This window comes from Eretmochelys imbricata, chromosome 3 (assembly GCF_965152235.1).
Source record: "Eretmochelys imbricata isolate rEreImb1 chromosome 3, rEreImb1.hap1, whole genome shotgun sequence".
Taxonomy (NCBI): Eukaryota; Metazoa; Chordata; order Testudines; family Cheloniidae; genus Eretmochelys; species Eretmochelys imbricata.
Window position 1 is genome coordinate 117,100,824 of NC_135574.1, and position 23,729 is coordinate 117,124,552.

At 42.5% G+C, this 23,729-nt stretch overlaps 1 protein-coding gene across 3 annotated transcripts in view; it reads right to left on the reverse strand.

The window, feature by feature from the left end:
• IPCEF1 (interaction protein for cytohesin exchange factors 1) overlaps positions 1–22,131 on the reverse strand; it is an 87,155-nt gene extending 65,024 nt beyond the window's left edge. For all 3 annotated transcript variants that reach the window (XR_013345661.1, XM_077813225.1, XM_077813224.1), the window contains exon 1: positions 22,012–22,131. The gene's annotated coding sequence lies outside the window, so the exon portion shown is untranslated. The remainder of the gene's footprint in view (positions 1–22,011) is intronic.
• Between the last annotated feature and the right edge of the window lie 1,598 nt (positions 22,132–23,729).

Consider the following 23,729-nt stretch of genomic DNA (forward strand, 5'->3'; position numbering starts at 1 on the left):
CCCTCTCCGGGACTTCCAGGCCCCCCTCCACATTTACGGGAGGGACAGGCCTCCCTGGTATGCCCATTGGTCCGGCAGAGACTGCAGACCTGGTCCAGTGGTGTCTGGTGGCCCGGGTACCCCACCTCTGGGTTCGGGTCCCCGGCCTCCTGGTCCTTGTCTCCCTCGGGCTCCCAAGAGCCACACTCTCGGCTTTCTTGCCCAGAGGGTCCTTTGTTGCCACTCCTTAAGGTGCTCGGCTTGTTGTCTAGGAGTTTTCTTTCCCGTCTCTCCCCCTTCCCCCAACACTGTGGGGTGGGGGGAAGGTTCTTTCACTAGTTGGGGTGCGACCCTCTCCTCACCCCCTTCTGCTCTCTCTATTGGGTACCCCCGGCCCCTTCCTCCAGCTCTCCATCCCAGGATTCACTTACCCGGCATGTCACCTCTTTGAAGTTTGGTCATTAAAGCTGCTCATGTTCCACATATTTATTAAGTGCTCTAAAATCTGTGCACAGTCAAATGTCAGCATTCTTCTTGTAGACAATCACTGCGGGTGAGCTCCTTTCCATATCCTGAATAATACCATTATATTTCATGCACTGCCGTTCTACTTGTATTTTGTCCACAAGTGCAGGGGATACAGAACACGCAGGCAGTGCAAAGGGCTTGGCATTCCAATCCAACTGCAGAGAATACACACATCCCATGGACAGAACACCATCACTGTTAAATAAATCATGGTGAACACTACACTGGGTATCCCTGTCTAATCTAGCCGACACAAATGCACCTGAGGTGTCCTCTGCAAGTTCATGCATAGCACAGGCCATATGGCAATAATGGGACTATATGCACAACAGGGCCTTTAACAACGTAAAACTTTGAAGTCAACGCTAGGCATTTGTGGAGCACACAGTATACAGCTTCACCCAGTGTCTGCAAAGCATACCAGTTCCAAGCTTTTATGTCCACTGTAGTCAGAGAAATATCCAGATTATGAACTAACCCAGAGGTCAGTATGTTAAATTTAAGTACCGGTATCCACCATGCACTTCATCAGTGTACCGTTAATTTCTACAATACAGGATACCAACCCCAATGCCTTGCCACATGAGAAAACCAGATTAAAAGGTGACATCAGGGTCCCTGGTAAAGGTAGTCTCATGCAGCTTCATATTCACAGTATGCACTTCAGGCCTACCCTTGTCATAGTGTACCACGGCACACTAACTTAAAGTGTACTTCCTTCCCACAAGCCCAACACTTAGCAGTTCTAGCTGAGTATGCAGGGAAATTGGCTATGTGACCGTACTGCCACAACAGTAACAGTGATGAGGTTGTGAAGCTGGTTTAGGTAGCATTAGGTAGCATGACTCCGGGCAACTGAAGTAGAAGGGGGAGCTGATGGTTTAAGAGTAGACACAAAGGTAGTAGCAGCCTGACACACAGAACCCCTTTCAGCCTAGACCATCTCAACTGCCTCATTCTTAACTACATCATCAGGGGTCAGCATTCTAGCATCTTTCACCTGTAGCCAGTCGCCCAGGCAGTCATTGGCTACACCGGTGACAAAAATGTCCCTAACTATGACTATCATAACATCCTTACATTCACAGTCCTGGGCCAAGCACTGCAAACAATATGCAAACTCATGAATGGTTTCATTGGGTTGCTGAAGAGTTTCAAAAAATGTCTTCCTCGAACAGAACAGAATCTCCAGTGCAAAAATGCTCATTGAGGCACTGTCCAGCCACACCAAAGGAGTTGGGCTCTGGAAGTCCATCCTAAATATCTAAGTTACCATGGCATAAGCAGTCCTGCAGCATGGGTAACCTAGCAGTAGCAGAGAGTTGCATGATCTGCACATATATCCTGCTGTCAACACTTTACTGTTCTTTCCCATACTAATCTCTCAGCCTCCAATCTTCAAATAAAGTAGCACCAGTCAACAGCAGAAATGATGTGCAGGCAGCATGGGTTGCACAATAGAAGCGCTTGTGTCAAGGTTCCTTCCCCAATCTGAACTCTAGGGTACAGATGTGGGGACCTGCATGAAAGACCCCCTAAGCTTATTCTTACCAGCTTAGGTTAAAAGCTGCCATCACCAAAGTGTTACACAAAGAACAGAGGATTTGCATAGGTGAACACAGACCCAAACCCTTGGATCTTAAGAACAATGAAAAAGCAATCAGGTTCTTAAAAGAAGAATTTTAATTAAAGAAAAAGTAAAAGAATCACCTCTGTAAAATCAGGATGGCAAATACCTTACAGGGTAATCAGATTCAAAACCTAGAGAATCCCTCTAGGCCAAACCTTAAATTACAAAAAGACACAAAAACAGGAATATACATTCCATTCAGCACAGCTTATTTTATCAGCCATTTAAACAAAGCAGAATCTAACGCATATCTAACTAGATTGCTTATTAACCCTTTACAGGAGTTCTGACCTGCATTCCTGCTCTGGTCCTGCAAAAAGCATCACACAGACAGACAGAACCCTTTCTCCCCCCACCCCCACCCCTCCAGCTTTGAAAGTATCTTGTCTCCTCATTGGTCATTTGGGTCGGGTGCCAGTGAGGTTGTCTTAGCTTCTTAAGCCTTTACAGGTGAAAGAGTTTTTCCTCTGGGCAGGAGGGATTTAAAGGTGTTTACCCTCCCCTTTATATTTATGACAGCTTGTTACCATAATGTCACAATCAAATGCACCCCAGAACACCCACACCAAAAAAAAATAAAAAGCAGCAGCAGCAAAACACACAGGTAAGTTGTCAATCAAAACATGTAATAACCATGAACCAGTGAAGACAGCAACAGTCTGAACAAGACATAACAGTCTAAAATAGGATTCCCAACCCTCCAGGATTGTCCTGGAGTCTCCAGGAATTAAAGATTAATCTTAATTAAAAGTAATGTCATGTGATGAAACCTCCAGGAATTCATGCAACCCTAGTCTAAAATGCTGATGGCAAAGTTGGCAACCCTAGTCTAAAACGCCGATATGCAGCAGCAGACCCTGAGTAGCTGCACACAACCAACTTGTCACAGTGGGATTTCTTCAAAGATGAATGTTTTCATTTTCAGAAATCCCTGATATTGAAAAAACATTGAAATTTCTGCACATTGGGGAGTCAGGGGGTAGCTTGCAGAGTTTAGACCAGCACAAATTATTAGTAGTCTTTACTCCTGTTCTTACAAGATCTGCATTAACCAAGTGACATGTGAGTAACAGATGATGCAATGAGCATGAGAACACAAGCAAGTGACTTATAAGAAATATCTTGCAATCATTTCCACCTGGTTACTGCCTCCATTCTGAAAAATAGAGATATCACTGTCAAAGAGCAAAAACACAGAGAGGAAATAAACAGGTACCCACAGTCCTCATGTCAAAGGGAAGCCCTAATCTGCTAATCACATTTTTCTTGCAGAATTTAAAAGCTACAGTGTCTGAGTTTGTATCTCACAGGTTGTAAAATACAGTGCATGTGCTGATTTCCAGTGCTTTTGGCACAAGTCTGGCTTTTGGCACATCCCTCAGATGACATCCAGAAAGAGGGAATATGCCTTGCAGCTTGTGAACAAACATTTTAGATATGTAACATGACCCTATTTGTATTGTGGTAGCATCCAAAATGAGCATGGCTCCATTCCTGCTCAGAAAAGTGTACAGTATAAAACAGACTGGCCGAAAGAATTCCATTTTTCACTCAAGCTAGAATCAGGGCTCTGAAACAACCTGAAAGTAGGCAAATGATTTGGGGTTCTCTCATTTTTGTTTGCTTTTCTTACGTTTCTCACTAACTTTAGCCCCACTGTTTTTTTGTTGCTGGAAAGACCGTGCTCCAGTAGATAATGAATTGACAGATGACATTAAACTAGCCACAGCTTTATTTAAAAAAAAAGACTTCACCATAGATTTCACTTAATCACCATTAACAATTTCATCACAACAAACTATAATGATGCTTGAGGCGTGTCTGCAGTTGATTTGCATCAAGGTCATAGTCTTACATAACAGTCCTTGAGTCATCTCTCATTCTCTGGGGAAGGTCCTTTCAGCCACATGGGGTAAAGCCACATGAGCTTTAACCCCACGTTGACTCATCTGGACTGAAAACAGATGACTCATCTGGACCCAGGAAGCAACACCTTTTGTGTTGTCCTTTTGGCAACTGGAGATGTTCTCAGTTAGTGTGGACTTCCCTATTCCCAAATTACTATCTCACTTGTATCTCAAGGAGATGGAGGATCATTTGTAGATTTTCTCTGACCTACCTGTATCCAGGAAGGTCAGAAACTAGACTGATCAGTTGTTTCACGAGGCCAGCTTCAGACCCAAACGGTGAACACTTTTTGAATTCCCCATGTACTGTACCCCATGTTGATGCAGCTGCAATCTGCCCTATGTTGGCTGCAATTAAATAACATTTCAAAATGTAAATGCATTAAAGCAGCTGCAAAACTACAGATTCCCCATTTGATTTTTAAAGGACAAGAACTCTACACTGAAGCATCATCAACAATTAATGTTTTTCTAAAGAGTTCCTGCACCCTGGACTAGAATTATATATTCAGGGGTTGACAGGGCCCCCTCTGGATAAATGGCCCTTTACAAGGTGATGATAGGTATAAAATCAAGGCCAGTCCTGGAAGCAAGAAATGCATTTAACATTCTACACAGCTTGGTTAGAGGATTTCATATATTTCCAAATAGGTTGAAGGGGATTCAATCCCCTCACATGGATGTCCCCCAAAAAGAAGATTTCTGACTCCTCTTGAGAGAGGCCCAAGAAAAACTGGGGCAAGGTTCACTGATCCTACCGTAAATGGAACCGTAGATATAATCCTGACTGGATCGCAGGCAGTTACTGAGCTGTCAATCCAGCAGGGAGATGTGCAGACAGACTGAATGTGCAAGCATTTCTGAGGAAGTCTGAAGGAAGCAGTTCCAAGAGTAGCTGGCTCCCAGAAGAGAAGGGGAGGACAAAAAAGTAGATTAAAGGGAATAAGGATGCTGGTGCTAAAACCACTCCTGAAGCACTCAGGACAAAACCAAATTGTTATGGTGGCTGACTGTACTGGGGGTATATTTCTACCCTTTATCTGCACTAGCCAGTGTAACCAACTGGTGAGTATGTGGTATAGGATACCTTTTGTGCTGATCTACAGAGGGTCTGAGCTGTTACAGCCCCTAACTATAGCACTTTGGCTCCAGCTCTAACAGCTCATGCTGTTAGGTCTGGAGATCCCTGGTTCAATCCCCAGCATATCAACCATGTGAGCAGTCCTCACACTTGCAGGCTTGTAACATGCGGCAAGTTCAGGTGGGTGAGCTGACTGGCAGCCTGGCTCTGAAATTTACTCCGCTACTAGCCCCAAGATAATCCCAAATGGGTTGCCAGAAAAGCAGAGACCTGCTGAGAGACAGGACTGTGATTCTGAAGGTGCTAAAGCCCTCTTACTGAACCCCTTGTAGTGTCCTCAAACAGTCATACAGCAAAGCTAAGCCAGAGGCTGATGAAATGGGTGAGAACAGCTCCTGAACGCCCATTGCTGGTGGGTGTAGGTGCTCGGGGGAAGCGTTCCCACAAGCTGCTCTCCATTCCAAAACACAAAATTCCCTTGGTAGTCCAGAAGATGAAAGAAAGGAGCAGTGAGGCAGCAAAAAGGCCTTGCCTGGAATCCTTCCTGAGATACTGAGGCCCAGGAAAGACTGACAACAAAGGCAATGCAGAGGTCCTAAGCTGTAATGTTTTTCCTTCCCTCTGTGGAAAAGTAAAAGTAAACTTTTTCCCCCCAGAAACAAATCCCCGGCAAATAACACACACATGGAACAGACAAGAAACATCTACTCCCCCCTGTGGAAGCCAACTGCAGAGAGCACTGTCCATTCAGCAAGCATGTCAGCAGGGGAGATTTCAAATATCACCTTCCAAAAAGAGAAAAAGCAAAACTCTGCCTCCATTCACCAGAAATGGACAAGCATACCCAGAGCAGTCGCTCCAACACAAGGTAAAGAAAAATCTCTCATACTCCAACTCCTGTTGCTCTCATTCATAATAACTGAGTTCTTGGTTAGCTGAGTAGAAAGAGGTCTCAGAGTGAATCTCCACAATAGAGAGCTCCAAATTTATTCTTAGAAGCCACATTCATCTGAGTCTAAATATAGCGAGTGCGTCACTGTTCCCTCTAAGCTGTGCATGTGTGCACGTGCATGCAGATCCTAAACCCCGCGCACAAGGCGAAACACCGTGTGCACAAAAATTTGCACAGAAGAAAATTTTTGCGCACACAGCCTGTCAAAAATTAGAGGGAACATTGGATTGCGCTTAAAAATTTCTCCCAGTTGTTGAAATAGAAGGTATAGGGAATATTTCTGGAACATGGGAAATAGGAGGTAGAGCTAGAACTAGTAGAATTTTTTAAGGGCACCCACTAAAATAAAATATTTGTTTCCAAAACATTCCCTGAGGTTTTAGCTGCACAACTCACATTAGTCAAGTGAAGGAATCCTGGGAATAAACCACTGACAAACATTTAGAAAATGTAGGGGGTAAGGTTCATTGTAGAGCTGGTCAGAAAAATGCTGACAAAGCATTTTTTCCAGTCAGAATTTGGTTAGAATTTGTGGATTTGTCAAAAATCAAAATCTCTTGTAAAGACAGGTTGGTTTTGATATAGTTCAAATGTAACCCCACCTGTCAGGCAGGTTTCCAGAATAAACCTACCAGATTTGTTGTCAGCTCACCTGCCCAGCTCCTCAGTAGCCCACCTGAAGAGGAGCTAAAAGCCTGGAAATCCCAGCTCCCAGGCTCACAGCCGCCTGGTGTGCTAGGGTCCCTTGCTCTGGGGCAGTGTACCTACCAGGCTGACAAGGAGCGGAGATCCTGGAGACCCTGGTTCCCACGCTCCTCGGCTCCCAGCTCCTCTTCAGCCACCAGGCAGAATTTCATTTTGAAATTATCAACATGTTATGATTTTTTTTAATGTAAACGTATTTTTAATTTCTGTTTCATGTAGAATTTCAATTGGGGGGGTTTGTTCCAAATTGGAAGGAAAATGCATTTTAAAATCCTCTGAAATGGATTTTACCGATTCTCCTCCCAGCTCTAGTTCATTGCTATGTCATCCGCATCAAGGTCTTAATAAGGAATTTACCCTATAACTGTATATATACAGTTATTGGTATTTATTGTTTAACCAATTTATTGGTTAGTCTCTAAGGTGCCACAAGTACTCCTTTTCTTTTGGCGAATACAGACTAACACGGCTGCTACTCTGAAACCTGTATATATGCACAGAGCCATCTAGTGGCCAGAAATAATTTAATTTAAGACAGTGAACTCATTAATACTTCAGAAACTAATCAACCCACCAACCCATGCCTAAAATGCCCTCTGATTTCATTAGAATACTTCATGTTCCAAACTGAACATAGAACAATCTAATACCTGAATCTAATATAACTGACTGGCAGGCAATTGAGGCAAGAGCAACCAGTCCTTTTAAGAAGTGATACTAAACATGTCACGACTGTCAGTGGAACAAGATAATAGTAGCATGTTTCAGAGTGGTAGCTGTGTTAGTCTTTATGAGCAAAAATAATTAGGAGTCTTTGTGGCTCCTTAGAGACTAACAAATTTATTTGGGCATAAGCTTTCATGGGTTAGAACCCACTTCATCAGGTGCATGGAGTGAAAATACAGGAGCAGGTATAAATACATGAAAGGATGGGGGTTGCTTTACCAAGTGTGAGGTCAGTCTAACAAGATAAATCAATTAACAGCAGGATACCAAGGGAGGAAAAAAACTTTTGAAGTGGTAACAGAGTGGCCCCTTACAGACAGTTGACAAGGTGTGAGCAACAGTAGGGAGAAATTAGTATTAGAGAAATTAAGTTTAGGTTTTGTAATGACCCAACCACTCCCAGTCTCTATTCAAGCCTAATCTGATGGTGTCCAGTTTGCAAATTAATTCCAGTTCTGCAGCTTCATGTTGGAGTCTGTTTTTGAAGGTTTTTGTTCAAGAAATTGCCACTTTTAGGTCTGTTATTGAGTGACCAGAGAGACTGAAGTTTTACTGGTTTTTGAATGTTATGATTCCTGATGTCAGATTTGTGTCCATTTATTCTTTTGCATAGAGACTGTCCGGTTTGGCCAATGCACATGGCAGAGGGGCATTGCTGGCACATGGTGGCAGATCTCACACTGGTAGATGTGCAGGTGAACGAGCCCTTGATGGTAAAGCTGTTGTAGGATTGCTCAGTCACTAATACTCAGCCTTTCCCTTTGATGCATACATTTAAGAGTAAAAGAAAACAGAATGTCTCTACAATTTTTGCTCTTTCTGGTTTGTGACTGGATATTCTCCCTGATCTGGCCACCTTTGTAAATTCATTGTATGTATAAAGATCTGGCACTGAGAATCAAAGAGAAATGTCATAGAAAGTGAACAGATATAAAACAAAGCAAAACAAAATCCATGATGCTGGTCAGAAAGGGGAAAGCTGTGGAGAAACAGCTTGGCCACAGCTGTCCTCTTCCATCATAGAATCATAGAATATCAGGGTTGGAAGGGACCTCAGGAGGTCATCTAGTCCAACCCCCTGCTCAAAGCAGGACCAATCCCCAATTGAATCATCCCAGCCAGGGCTTTGTCAAGCCTGACCTTAAAAACTTCCAAGGAAGGAGATTCTACCACCTCCCTAAGTAACATATTCCAGTGTTTCACCACCCTCCTAGTGAAAAAGTTTTTCCTACTATCCAACCTAAACCTCCCCCACTGCAACTTGAGACCATTACTCCTTGTCCTGTCCTCTTCTACCACTGAGAATAGTCTAGAACCATCTTCTCTGGAACCACCTCTCAGGTAGTTGAAAGCAGCTATCAAATCCCCCCTCATTCTTCTCTTCTGCAGACTAAACAATCCCAGTTCCCTCAGCCTCTCCTCATAAGTCATGTGTTCCAGTCCCCTAATCATTTTTGTTGCCCTTCGCTGGACTCTCTCCAATTTATCCACATCCTTCTTGTAGTGTGGGGCCCAAAACTGGACACAGTACTCCAGATGAGGCCTCACCAATGTCGAATAGAGGGGGACGATCACGTCCCTCGATCTGCTCGCTATGCCCCTACTTATACATCCCAAAATGCCATTGGCCTTCTTGGCAACAAGGGCACACTGCTGACTCATATCCAGCTTCTCATCCACTGTCACCCCTAGGTCCTTTTCTGCAGAACTGCTGCCTAGCCATTCGGTCCCTAGTCTGTAGCGGTGCATTGGGTTCTTCCGTCCCAAGTGCAGGACCCTGCCCTTATCCTTGTTGAACCTCATCAGATTTCTTTTGGCCCAATCCTCCAATTTGCCTAGGTCCCTCTGTATCCTATCCCTGCCCTCCAGCGTATCTACCACTCCTCCCAGTTTAGTATCATCCGCAAATTTGCTGAGAGTGCAATCCACACCATCCTCCAGATGATTTATGAAGATATTGAACAAAACCGGCCCCAGGACCGACCCCTGGGGCACTCCACTTGACACCGGCTGCCAACTAGACATGGAGCCATTGATCACTACCCGTTGAGCCCAACAATCTAGCCAACTTTCTACCCACCTTATAGTGCATTCATCCAGCCCATACTTTAACTTGCTGACAAGAATACTGTGGGAGACCGTGTCAAAGTCAAGAAACAATACATCCACTGCTTTCCCTTCATCCACACAACCAGTAATCTCATCATAGAAGGTGATTAGATTAGTCAGGCATGACCTTCCCTTGGTGAATCCATGCTGACTGTTCCTGATCACTTTCCTCTCATGTAAGTGCTTCAGGATTGATTCTTTGAGGACCTGCTCCATGATTTTTCCGGGGACTGAGGTGAGGCTGACTGGCCTGTAGTTCCCAGGATCCTCCTTCTTCCCTTTTTTAAAGATTGGCACTACATTAGCCTTTTTCCAGTCATCCAGGACTTCCCCCGTTTGCCACGAGTTTTCAAAGATAATGGCCAATGGCTCTGCAATCACAGCCGCCAATTCCTTTAGCACTCTCGGATGCAACTCGTCTGGCCCCATGGACTTGTGCACGTCCAGCTTTTCTAAATAGTCCCTAACCACCTCTTTCTCCACAGAGGGCTGGCCATCTATTCCCCATGTTGTGATGCCCAGCGCAGCAGTCTGGGAGCTGACCTTGTTAGTGAAGACAGAGGCAAAAAAAGCATTGAGTGCATTAGCTTTTTCCACATCCTCCGTCACTAGGTTGCCTCCCTCATTCATTAAGGGGCCCACACTTTCCTTGGCTTTCTTCTTGTTGCCAACATACCTGAAGAAACCCTTCAAAAGCCTCCATCCTATATTCATGACAGTGAATTTCTTAGAGGGCTAAAAGGATGCTAGACTGTCATGACAGGATGTAGTGGTGATGGAAAATACCACCATTCTAGAATGAAATCCATTCAGATAAGGACCATTTTGTGCATGTCCTGTGTATAGAATGGTGAAGGGCACTTCCAGAACAACAGGGTGCTAGGGGAACCAGAGTGCCAGCATCGGAGTTTTTGTTGTAACAGTTGAATTGGCAATGGCTCCAGAACTTAATATCCAAGCCTAAACATCAATACGGTGCAGAGCCAGATTCACCAAATCATGCTGTTTCAGATATTTATGAATCAGAGCAGGTATTGCTCCACTGAAGGGAAAAATTCTATTTTAAGATATTAAACTCAAAGAGCAACTGTACTGTAGACACTGTTTGCACTGAAAAATATTTTTGCTACTTACTGGACAGTCTCCCCACTAACTGTATTACTGATTTTAGCAACACGTTTCGTTTCCTTTTATTCCCCTATTTGATTGACCTTCACTTTTTTCACCATCATTTTAGAAATGAAAGTTTGACTAGAAAGGAAGAGGTTTGTAATTGTACTAAGCACTTATGAAGCACTCTTTAGCTCCAAACTGCTACATGAACATTAAGGATGCAGAATTGCACCTGTAGGAGGAGGGTTCAGAGAGAGGCGGGTAAGCAGAGGAGTATGAACATACAAGAACAATCAGTATTAATTGCATTCAGTCCCCACAGAATGGGAACCTTTCTCCTTCCTCGGTCTTTTAGGGCTTCCTTGTCTCACTGACTCCTGCCCAAGGAAAACCGGCAATATGATTAGCCTCTATCGCCATGTGATGGGCGAGGATATTAGACTGAACTGGTCTGGGTAAAAGGACTCTGGGAATGACACATGATAATTGTCAAGAAGAGAAAAGAAAAAACTGACCCTGAGCACCCTCACAGTGTCATCTAGGGAGGGGTGCACTGGAAGTTTTCCCACAAGTGTGAGTTCTGCACTTTTAGTATTTATACAGTGTTTGAAGATTCTGGCACAGATTTTCGGAAGCGACTAATGGCTGAGACATTTTCAGGAAAAGCTGAGCACTTGCCCAATGAAAATCAGGTCTTTCCAAGGTGTCTCAAATGGTGCACCCACAGCCACTAGTCGCTTTTGAAGAAAATTTGACCATAGCTTTAGTATTGCTGAAGCTAATATAATGTAGAAAAAAAGGGGATTTCTCCCCCTACATTCAGTGTTGCTAACTCACAATTTTATCACGAGTGTCGCGATGGGCATGGATTTTTTGAAAGCGTCAGCTCTTGGGGTCATATAAGTATGTAAGAATCTCAGCTTCCATTTAGAAAAGTCTTCACAGTTGGAGAGAAAAGCTTAAAAAATGTGAACTCCAAAGATTCTGGAAGCAAATAAAAAACCACACAAAGTTGATTGCTTTTTACAATCATGATTTTATTGGGGCCTGACTAATTTTAGAAGCTGGAAGTTGGCAATAGAATCCACAAATGTTGACACACAGACAGGCAAAAGATGGAAGTGGTAATAAGCTGCATGGCGTAGTTCAAGAATTTCCTCTATACATACCCAGAAAATGTAGCAATCAGTCATAGTCTGACACCGTTTGCGCAGAAGGAAAGAGAGAAAATGGTGTTCAATGAAAGGATAATTAGTACTAGTGTGTTTATATTATTAAATCGTTGGGAATTCAGACCCCCAAGTAAAGGAGGCAAGAAGGAGAGAAACATGATGTGCGAGGAGTGAAGCTCCAAGCACTAGGAGCTGCATCTAGAGAATGTTAAGTGTTTCTCCTGTAACTGAACCACAGATAGTATTCTAGTTAAGCAGCTGTTTCACAATACAAATCTTTTATCTTCACCTAGCACTCAAATGCTACACACCACAACCAGGGAGAAGTGGCAGAGGTTAACTGTCCTCTTTACCATCTTCAAAGCTTCTAGAAAAGTGTGACAATTTCAGTTTGGACGTAGGAATTGTCTGCATGGAAACTGCTTCCTTTGGATCATTAGAGAGACAAGAGGTGAGATAATATATTTTATTGGATCAACTTCTGCTGGTGAAAGAGACAAGCTTTTGAGCTACAGAGAGCTCTTCTTCAGGTTCTGGGAAAGGTACAAGGTGGGAGACATTAAGCACAAGGAGTTAACACACATGTTGCAAGAGACCATTCAAGTTGAAGTGGGTAGTTAGCACCTCTGCAGCGATAGCACAGAGAGTTAATGAGTTACGGATTGTTGTAATGAGCCATAAATTTAGTGTCTTTACCAAGTCCATGATTTTTAGTGTCTAGCAAAATTATGAATTTAAGCTCCCAAGGTCATCTTTTCAAGGTGTAGTGCAGGTTTCCATTGAGGACAAGGACTGAGAGGTCAGTTGTGGAGTGATTATTCTGTGAAAAGTATTCATCCCACAGGTGATATGGTATATTTGTCTTATTTTTCTGTGAGAGTTCATTTGGGAGCGTAGGGATTGTTTCATTTCACCTACATGGTTGTTACTGGAGCGCTTAGTGCACTGGATGAAGTATACCATACATTGTGATGGGAATGTGTAGGATCCATGGATCTTGAAAGGGATGTTGGGGGAGGGGTTATTGATCATTGTAGCAGTGAAAATGTCTGCAGGTTTTGCATCTGTTGTTCTGACAGGGCTGATGCCGCTTTGAGTTGGTGTGTCTTAATCTGTGGGAAGCTTGCCTTTGATGAGTTTGGTGAGGTTCAGGGGTTGTTTGAAGGCCAGAAGAGTGGGGTTTGGGAAAGAGTTCTTTCAGGATGTGGTCCCCATCAAGTATGGGTTGTAATTGGTTAAATGACGTTCTATAAGGAGTCCAGTGTGGGGTGGTAGGTGACAACTAGGGGTGTGCAGTCAGCGGTTTTGGTTTTTTCCCCCCCTGTACTGAAGTAGGTTCTTTTAGGATATTTGGGTGGCCCATTTCATGAGATGATCTATTTCTCTGGTGGAGTGTCCTGGTTTGGTGAAAGCAGTTTTAAGTGTGTCAAGGTGTCATGATGACCACAAAGAAACTCAGAAGCAAGACAGTCACTCGGAAGAGGCACCTCTCTGTAGGGATGAAAATATCTCCAAAGGAATCTTACTGCTGCTCTGCTAAACTTGAGCTAACCAAGCCGTTCCTCCGTCTCTGAGTTAAAGTCCAAGAATTTATGTAAGGCAGCAAGTAGCCAGATTCAGATTTTAAATATACAAGAGTAAATCCAGAATAAATTCTTTTAAATCCATGGCTTTATTTGAGTAATATCAGTGGGTATAAGGCAGCAGATTCAGGCCCAAAATTACCAGATGTTTGTGCACTTGTACCCTTCACAGATCTTAGACATGCCCCGTGCCTTTTTTGGTTAGGGTAGTGATGATGGAGAGGAGACAGAAGAGAGGAAAACCTGCTGTGTTTATAGATCACACAAAGAGCCTATGTTTGGAAAAATTCCTATACCTATGGACAGTCCGGAAAAGGGATCGCATATGTACCAGTTATTTTAAAAAAAAAAAAAACCCACCAGAGAGGCCTAGGAGCAAGAATAAAACATTAGCAAAGCTCACTGATAATGGCAAGGGTAGTTGTAGATATTTTACTGTTGTAATCGGCCAGACTGAACAGACTGGATCTATTGTAGCTATAGTTTCCTGTTTAAGCCTAAAATGCACAGAAATGGATCCCCAATGGAAGATTGTTAATTACCACTCGTAGGGGGGTAGCCCCAGCTCAGACAATTGCTTTTTGAACTTTTTACTGTTGAATAGCTGATGAACACACTCAACCCATAGATTAAGAATTGCCATCATTGCACCTCAAATTGGTATCTGATTGCAACAACTTTGGTCCAAAATAGTGACCAAAACTTGCCTCTTACAAAAAATGGCCCTTTTTCTAAATGATTTTTTTTAACAAAATTAAAATAGTGGTGGAAAAATTTTCATCATTTTTTCCCATAAAAAAAATTGAAAATTTCTGTGAAAAGCCTGGAAATTTTTCAAAAATTTTAATCAAAAATACTTACTATTTTGTGACCAGATCTGAATTACACTTTTTGCTCTCATGGGCTTTAGAGTGTGGAACTCATTGCCCTCTAAAATCTATCCTATTACATCTCTCGCCACATAAAACACAGCTTGAGGGCTCCTTTTTTAAAATGGGGAAAAATGTATTTTTGAATGACCACAGGTGACCCTCTACCACCTTCCCTCTCTCCCACACCCCCTTTTTCTCTAAATCGGACCCAATTTGTTTGTATAGGGTGTTTGTATTTTAAGAAGATATTTTATTTGAATTTACACTGTTGTACAGCACCTCAAATACTTCACCAATAATTTTGATGCAATTATTATTTTTACAGTTCTGATGGGAAAAGAAAGCATACTTTCAAAATTTTAGAGTGATAAATGCATGGACTACTCTGTTGAATACAAAAAGTACAAAATAAAAACATTGTAACAAACTGTTTAGGGTTTTTGTGTAATTTAAGTCTAACGATATAGCTTGCATATACTGTATTTCAGTGGCACATGGGGGGGGGGATATGGATCAGCGTTCACATCGCACTCCCTATCAGTACCCGAACCAAGCCGGGGAAGCTAATGATCCAAACAGCAGACCAAATTTGGTGATCAGTCCTGGTCATGTGTCACCTGAGGCATGTTGTGCATACGCTAAGAAGAATGACACATGGTAAATAGAATTAGGAACAAAGACTGAAGAGATTCATTTAGACACATCACTTCTTGAACATGGCACATATATGTTATCAAAAAGCAGTAAGTGCCTGGAAGGTAGCTAACCCACACTCAGTACATCCAGCAGTCATGTACGTTGATTTCAGCTGCAGTAATTTAAATCAGCTAGAGTATTTTTTAAAAGATTAATATCAGTAGTTTAAATACCAGTGATTTAAGTTGCCTTGACTTAAACCAATCCACCTGGCAGGACAGTGCTTTTGGCCTGAACTCTTGCCTAACATATGGAATGGCACTTTTGTCCCTCCCACCTAGTATTAATGGCCTGTCCAAGTACATGCTGCTATGCATCCTGTTTTTGTTGGCTGCTACATGACTCTTCTCACCTTCTGACCAGATATTCTAATCTAGCGCATACGTTTCAAAAGTGCTATCATGCATAAGATAATAAACAAATAGTAATGTCTTACAGAAGTACTGTAATGGCAAGTTACCTGGGCAAGTCACACAGGCTACGTCTACACTGCAATGAAAAAACCCGGGGCTGGCTCGTGCCAGCACACTTGGGCTCACGGGGTTTGGGCTGTGGGGCTGTTTCATTGCAGTGTAAATTTCCAGCTTCAGACTGGAGCCCGGGCTCTAGGACCCTGCAAGCTGGGAAGGTGCCAGCCCAAGCCAAGAAGTCTACACTGCAGTGAAACAACCCTGCAGCCCAAGCCCTGCAAGCCTGAATCAGCTGGCCCGTACCAGCCACGGGTGTCTAGTTGCTATGTAGACTTGCTATGTAGGAAACTGAGGCACAGAAAAACTATCTGCAAAATGGGGTTAACAGCTCTCACAGGGATGTTGTGAAGATAAATACATTACAAGTTGCGAAGTGCTTTGTGACCTACTTATGAAAAGCACTATATAGGAGCTAGGTATTATTATTACTATTATTTAATGTTTTGGATGTAGCTCATCTAAGACCAGTCTTTGGCTGGCACTAGTACCCTACCATAACTGAATTAGTGCCTTGTGACCAGTGATGATGCCTTTCTGACACCCGGGTCTGACTGAAGACAGTTAAAAGATCTCAGAAAGCTGTGAGTGCACTTGCAGAAAACCAGGTTCCAATTCAATAAGGGCAAAAAGCCAGTCTTCCTGAGATAGGGCTTCTATACCGCATGCTCAAACCTGCTTTTAAATAGTGAAGCAATATTTGGGAAAATTAAAAGATACATAACAAACACCACAACTGAGGGACAAATTTGCCCTTGCGTATGCAAATCTCACAAATCTAAATCATATCTGTTGAAGTAAGTGCTGGCCAAACCAAAAGAATCAATTATTCACCCAGCTCTAGTTAGAGCAGAATGTGTGTAGAGGAGTGTACTACATAAGGTCTTGTTTACACAGGGAAAAGTCCCAAAACAGCTCATGTGGAATTGCTCTTGCTGAATAGCTATTCACATTATCTCACTAGCTCCCTACGTGGATACTCTTATTCTACACTAAGGGCTTACCTACACAGGGACAGGCAGGGAAGTTAAGGTGACTCAGCTGTAGGTGTGATGTGAATGTGCGTGAGTTAAAGCATGCTACCACCAGCTCTCACTCCGGAGTAAAATGATCTTAATTTGCTGTAACTTAATCCAGCAGCAACCAGAGGCTACGCCTATACTACGGAGCCTATGCCAGCACAGCCCCCTACTGTAATCACAACCCATACCAACACAAGGAGTTTTTCTGACAGTGCAGGAACACCTCCCCAAACAACATTAGCTATGTAAACAGATGCACTCTATTGGCATAGCAGCGTCTCCGCTGGGGGAGGTTGCTGGCATAGTTACATTGGCTGGGCGGGTGAGGGGGGTGTTTTTCTTTCACAGCCCCAACTGACATAGCTATAGTGATATAACTTGTAACTGTGGACCAAGCCTAAGAGTGCCTTTGTGAGCTTTAGCTTAATCCACTTCCGAAGTGGACTAATCTAAACAGCACAAAGGCACTCTTGGGGCATGTCTATATGGTGACACTCAGAAAAAATAAAGTGAATCAAGTAAAGGCGTGAAATCACTGTGCATGAGTTAAAGCACATTTAACACCCCCTGGCTCCTCACATGACCCTGTGGATGCTCTCACTCAGGAGTAAAGTGTAGTCTTATGCTTGGACTACACTTAAAAGTTATATCAGCATAGCTATAGCAGTCAAGGGTTGAAAAAAAACCAAACAGATGCCAACCAGCATAGCTATGCTGACAAAAATCCTAGTGTAGATGCAGCTGTGTTGACAGAAAAGCGCTTCCATGGATGTAACTATTGTCATTCAGGGAGGTGGTGTTCCGACAATGACAGAGAAACCGTCAGCATAGGCGGCACCGACACAAGGGGTCTATGACGGCACACGGTCTGTAGTGTAGATGTAGCTTTAGTGCAGCATAAGAGTGCTTACATGAGGAGTTAGTGCAGAATAGCTTTGCACTTTAAATTCACATCTTAACTATTTCTCATTAACTTTCCTGCAACTTACCTGTGTAGACAAGCCCCAAACCGTAACTGATCTATTGAAACCTTATTCCGAAATAGGTGTAACAGCAACAAAGTGGGGAAGTCTGTTTATGGAACACCAACAGGTTTATTGCCTGACAGATGTTTTTAAGAAGTTATTCAAAAGTATTCCTGCAGATTTCAGAGTAGCAGCCGTGTTAAGTCTATATTCACAAAAAGAACAGGAGGACTTGTGGCACCTTAGAGACTAACAAATTTATTTGAGCATAAGCTTTCGTGAGCTACAGCTCACTTCAAAAGTATTCCTGATACTGTTTGCAAATGTTTGTGTTTGTATTACTTGTTTGTCAGTAAGAACTCGCATGGTATTCTCTCTTTGAGGCTGTGAGACAGCTATTATTAACACCTACATTTAGAGTTTTACATTTCATAGCTCTGAGGTTTAACTCTGTTTAACACTCCTCTGAAAAAATTGTGAAAAGACAGAACTCTGACCTGTGCTCCCTCGAAGAGGTAAGCTGCAGTGCAGAAAATGTGGACAGTAAAAAAAGTGAGTGGATTTCCTGCTAGCAAGTCAAACACTGGCAGGTACCTTACATGGAAACTGGATCTGACCAGGCCACAAATCCAAAGTGCAACTCCAACCTCCTCATGGTGCAACCCAGGTACTTAGTTACATAAACCAAAAAACCAACAAAATGAGTAAGATGGAATCTGCTCATAACCTCGATCCTACCTCAACCTTGGCATTGGAAAAAAAGAGATGATAATGATGAGAGTTATACGTAATATTATCTCATCACCCATTGCACATGCAAGCAGCATTGCTAAGTCATCATGGAACCACATTCAGCCTGGTTTCACTAGCAATAAGTGGTGCAGCAGCCAGGCCTCTTTCTCCAGTTCCACTAATCATATTACATGCACTATCAGAAGTCTGAGTGGCCTTCAAGCCCAGTCCTGTGCACAGCATAATAAAATAATTAAACCTGACAGTGACAAAGGCCTGGACAACTGCAGCAATTCGCATGTCAGAAAAAAAGGGGTGCACCCACCCAGCCAAATCTCAAAGGTACAGTGTTCATGGCTTCTCCTGTATGCTGGAATCCAGTAGCAGTTGAAGATCCAACAGGATCTCCATTCTGCAAACCTGCTCACAAAAGTCTGCATATTCCCCATCCTTTAATCAAGGGAGCAAACCATATCTCCCTCCCTGGATAGTTCCCTCCAGCATATTCCCCATCCTTTAATCAAGGGAGCAAACCATATCTCCCTCCCTGGATAGTTCCCTCCAGTCACTGTTACTACCTCTTTCATCCTGATTGAAGCCCAGCCAATTCATTCCCATCCATGGCCCTATTATTTTAGCTGGGCACTGAAACCATAAAAACAGAGACTTTACCAGAAGCCTGTATTGTCTCACTGTCTCCCCTAGCTGCCTCAGAGTACCTTGAACAGGATGGGGAACAGTATAAAACTCAGCAGTGTAACACACAAGCAAGCACACCATGCTGAACTGTAACATCAAAACACTGCGCCCATCCTGAAAGACATTTAACACCACCTTAAAGTCCTTTGCAGTGTAGTTGTAGCCATGTTGGTCTCAGAATATTAGAGAAACCAGGTGAGTAAGGTAAACTCCTGTTGGTGAAAGAAACTACCTTCATGCCCTGTAGGCCCTGCTTGCTGGATGCAAGAGAGCTCCATAAAAATCAGAAGTGTGCCACAATTATCAGGGCAATTGGTGAGCAGCTTGTGCATGAAGAACTAACAGTTACTCCACTAACATGTGCAATTTCACCGCTCTCTCTCTCTCCAATGAAAAAGTCAGTGCCATATTCATAAAGACCACAGAAGCTGCAAACAGAATGTGCACACCCCACTCCTTCTATTAGGAGTAAGAGATTTCCCATTTCCAAAAGGAAAAGAGAGAGAGCGAACAAAGTCACAATGAAAACACAGTTAAAAGAGGAATGTCCACACATCACTGAATTCAGAAATATGGAAATAGATTTTCTTGAACTGTAGGACTTCTACCTGATCAAGGTACATGCAGGAATGTGGCTAGAACGCCTATGTAATAATGGCATAGCAGGAATATTTACTACTCCCAGAGTGCACTAAATATCTCTAGGAAGCTACAGAACTTGAAAGACTAGGAAAAGAACAGAAGTGATAGCACCCAATGGAAGTTACCAAAACATTTCTCACTATAGTAAGAGATACCTAAAAGAAGCTTGCTCTAAATGCTGAATTGTAAAACACTGGCAGAACTGAAAGACTACCAAATCCTGAGAGAGACAAGGTGGGTGAGATCATATCTTTCATTGAATCAGCTTCATAAACAAACTAGGGAAATACAACATAGATGGAGCTGCTATAAGGTGGATGCATAACTGGTTGGAAAATCATTCCTAGAGAGCAGTTATCAGTGGTTCACAGCCATGTTGGAAAGGCATAACGAGTGGGGTCCCGCAGGGATAGGTTCTGAGTCTGAATATCTTCATCAATGATTTAGATAATTACATAGAGAATACACTTATAAAGTTTGTTGACGATATCAAGCTGGAAGGGGTTGCAAGTGCTTTGGAGGATAGGATTAAAATTCAAAATCATCTGGACAAACTGGAGAAATGGTCTGAAGTAAGTAAGATGAAATTCAATAAGGACAAATGCAAAGTACTCCACTTAGGAAGAAACAATCAGTTGCACAAATACAAAATGGGAACCGACTTCCTAGGAAGGAGTACTGCGGAAAGGGATCTGGGGGTCATACTCGATCACAAGCTAAATATGAGTCAACAGTGTAATGCTGTTGCAAAAAAAGCAAACATCATTCTCATCAGTATTAGCAGGAGTGTTGTAAGCAAGACACGAGAAGTAATTCTTCCACTCTACTCCATGCTGATTAGGCCTCAGCTGGAGTATTGTGTCCAGTTCCGGGTGCCACATTTTAGGAAAGAGGTGGACAAATTGGAGGAAGTCCAGAGAAGAGCAACAAAAATGATTAAAGGTCTAGAAACATGATCTATGAGGGAAGATTGAAAAAATGGGGTTTGTTTAGTCTGGAGAAGAGAAGACTGAGAGGGGACATGATAACAGTTTTCAAGTACAGAAAAGATTGTTACAAGGAGGAGGGAGAAAAATTGTTCTTCTTAACCTCTGAGGATAGGACAAGAATCAATGGGCTTAAATTGGAGCAAGGGCGGTTTAGGTTGAACATTAGGAAAAACTTCCTAACTGTCAGGGTGGTTAAACACTGGAATAAATTGCCTAGGGAGGTTGTGGAAACTCCATCATTGGAATTTTTAAGAGCAGGTTGGACAAACACCTGTCAGGGTTGGTCTAGATAATACTTAGTCCTGCCTTGAGTGCAGGGGACTGGACTAGATGACCTCTCAAGGTCCCTTTCAGTTCTATGATTCTATCAAAGAGACAAGTTTTCAAGCTACACAGAGCTGTTCTTCAGGTCTGGGAAAGGTCAACAACAGATATTACCTCACTCACCTCATCTCACTAATATCCTGGGACCAACACAGATGCAACACTGAAAATAACAAATACTCAATAACTGAAGACACTGTATTCAGATTTCTTAGCTGAAATAAAATAATATATTAGCAAGGGGTATATTAGGATTTAAATTCAACCAAGCAAAGAGAGACTATCATACTTCCCAAAGGGCACCTCTTGGGAGTCAGAGATGCTTGGAGCGGTTACTTATCTGAACCTTAAATAGGTCTGAGTTCAGTTTAGGGGAATTGGTATTATGTTTGGATCCAGTGTTTTGTAATCTGGAATAACCTATTCACAGAGAAGCCCAGGATTTGAACAATACGAGAGTGACAGTTAAAGCCTTAGCTGAGTGAGAAAGCTGACATAATACATGCCTGTCAATTTGGATACCACCACCGCCCCCCTTTCCCACCGCCACACACATTTTTATGAGCAAAAAAGATGAAAGATTCACATATTCATTCCTTCTTTTAAAAAAAAAATTACTTAGGGCTATTGCTACAGCAGATTAAATCCCATTGTTTATATAGCACCATAAATCCATATACCGTTATGAGACTGGCACATTTTTCTCTGAGAAACTGAAATTGGTTTAGCAGTTTCTGTTTACTTCACTATCAAATACTCATCTTCACATACATCAGTCATATTTCAGTGAAGTAACCAAAACGAGGCTCTCACACTCACTTCTGATGCAGCTGAGAGATAATCAGTGGGATCTTTTACAAAGTAGAAATACATTCATTTAAAAAAAATATTTCAGAATAATCCATTTCCTTTGTTTAACCAAAGGAAAAAAGGAAGTAGCACATCTCTTTTAAGCAGACCTTTATAGAACAGAGCAGTTACATGCCAATGTGAACAGTTTCTTTTATAAGTATAATTACTGATCATTTGAAAGGAAGTGAAAATTCAATACCATAATAGCCATTCAGCAAAGACAAGAAAGCATCCAATTTAGGAGGAAAGGATTAAAAGTTACATACCCACCAGCTAAGAATTCCTGTGACCAGCCACACACTTGCCCTGCCAACTCCTATACATCTCAAAATGGAGAGGAAATTCTTACTCAAATTAGTTGCAATGCTGAAGTTGCCCAAGAGGAAACTGGTGCGTCTCTGAAAAGTCATGACTATGCAAACTAAAGGTGGTAAATCGGTTGACATAGCAACTGCTGAACACCATGCCAACCAGGATCATGCTAGTTGGGCCTGCAAAATTGGGGTGGCTATTTCATGAACAAGTTCTCTCATGGTATTCCTGCACATCTAGTCCTGTAATCCAAAAGTGTAGAATGAAACAACGGGGCAAAAATTAAATGAAACTTTACAATCGTCTTAGTTTAGATTTGGGGCTTTCAGTGCTAGTGGTTCCATATTACTGTGGATAGCTTCTTCTTGGGTTTGTTTTACGGCACAGCACATTTATTGTTTTGACTACTGGTGTCATTGACACTATTGATGTCATTTGTAGACCATTCAAAAGACAAATTAAATCTGGGTTTGCTTTGATCTGGCCAGAAAGGCCGTATTACAGATTATTGCGCTTATTGGCAATGGAGCAGAGGCCCAGGATTTAATGACCACAGAAAATGAATGACTCATTTCACACTCTAGTGGCAGTCATTCTAAAGCCTCAACCATACTGGGGAGATTGTACCACTTTAAATATATTGGCATTGTTAAAACAGTACAGCTACTCACCTCCATGGGGACACTGTTAGATTGGCATAAAGGTGCTAGGATAATTAATCCTGTATGGGAAGGGGAATACCTACAGCAGTGTAAGGTACCTTTACACCATTACAATTCATCTGTACTAGGGTTTGTACTGGTATAACAACTTTATCGGTAGAAAGTCACACTCCTAACCAACGTGGATATATGGTATAACTTCCAAGTGCAGACTAGGCCTATGCTAGACCTATGTTAAGACTAGGCTTATGCCAAGGTTGAGACAGGTTAATAAGGCAAAAGTTTACACTGCTGCTGCCCATGTCAGATTTTCTTTAAATAGAGGACTTCTGCTCTTAGCAAATATCTCCAACAGCCAGAGTTGGGAAAGTGGACATGGAGGGCTCTGAGTTACTACAGAGAATTCTTTCCCAGGTGTCTGGCTGGTGGATCTTGCCCACATGCTCAGGGTCTAACTGATCACCACATTTGGGGTCAGGAAGGAATTTTCCCCCAGGTCAGATTAGCAGAGACATTCGGGTTTTTTCACCTTCCTCTGCAGTGTGGGCATCTTCACTTGCTGGTTTGACCTAGAGCAAACGGTATAACTTGAAGACTTTAAATTAAGATCTGTGGATGTCAATAACTCAGACAGAGATTATGGGTCTATTATAAGAGTGACTGGGGAGGTTCTGTGGCCTGCGATGCGCAGGTCAGACTAAGTGAGCATGATTGTCCATTCTGGCCTTAAAGTCTACACGCCTGTATGTAAATTCAGCACCAAGGTTACTTTTTTTAAACAGAGTAAAAATATGTTTTATTATTAAATATTTAGTTGTTCTTGTGCCACATCTCCATGATGGATGAAGTCATCTGTGTTTGGAAGTTTGTACTGTTTATAAAGCACCACTGGAATTTTCTGAATGGGAATGTGCTAGTTAAGCATTATTAGGTACTAATATTTTTTAATCAGAAGCAGTTGTACAGTACAGACCCGTTTATGTGCGAATCTGCTTACCGCGCAGTAGCGC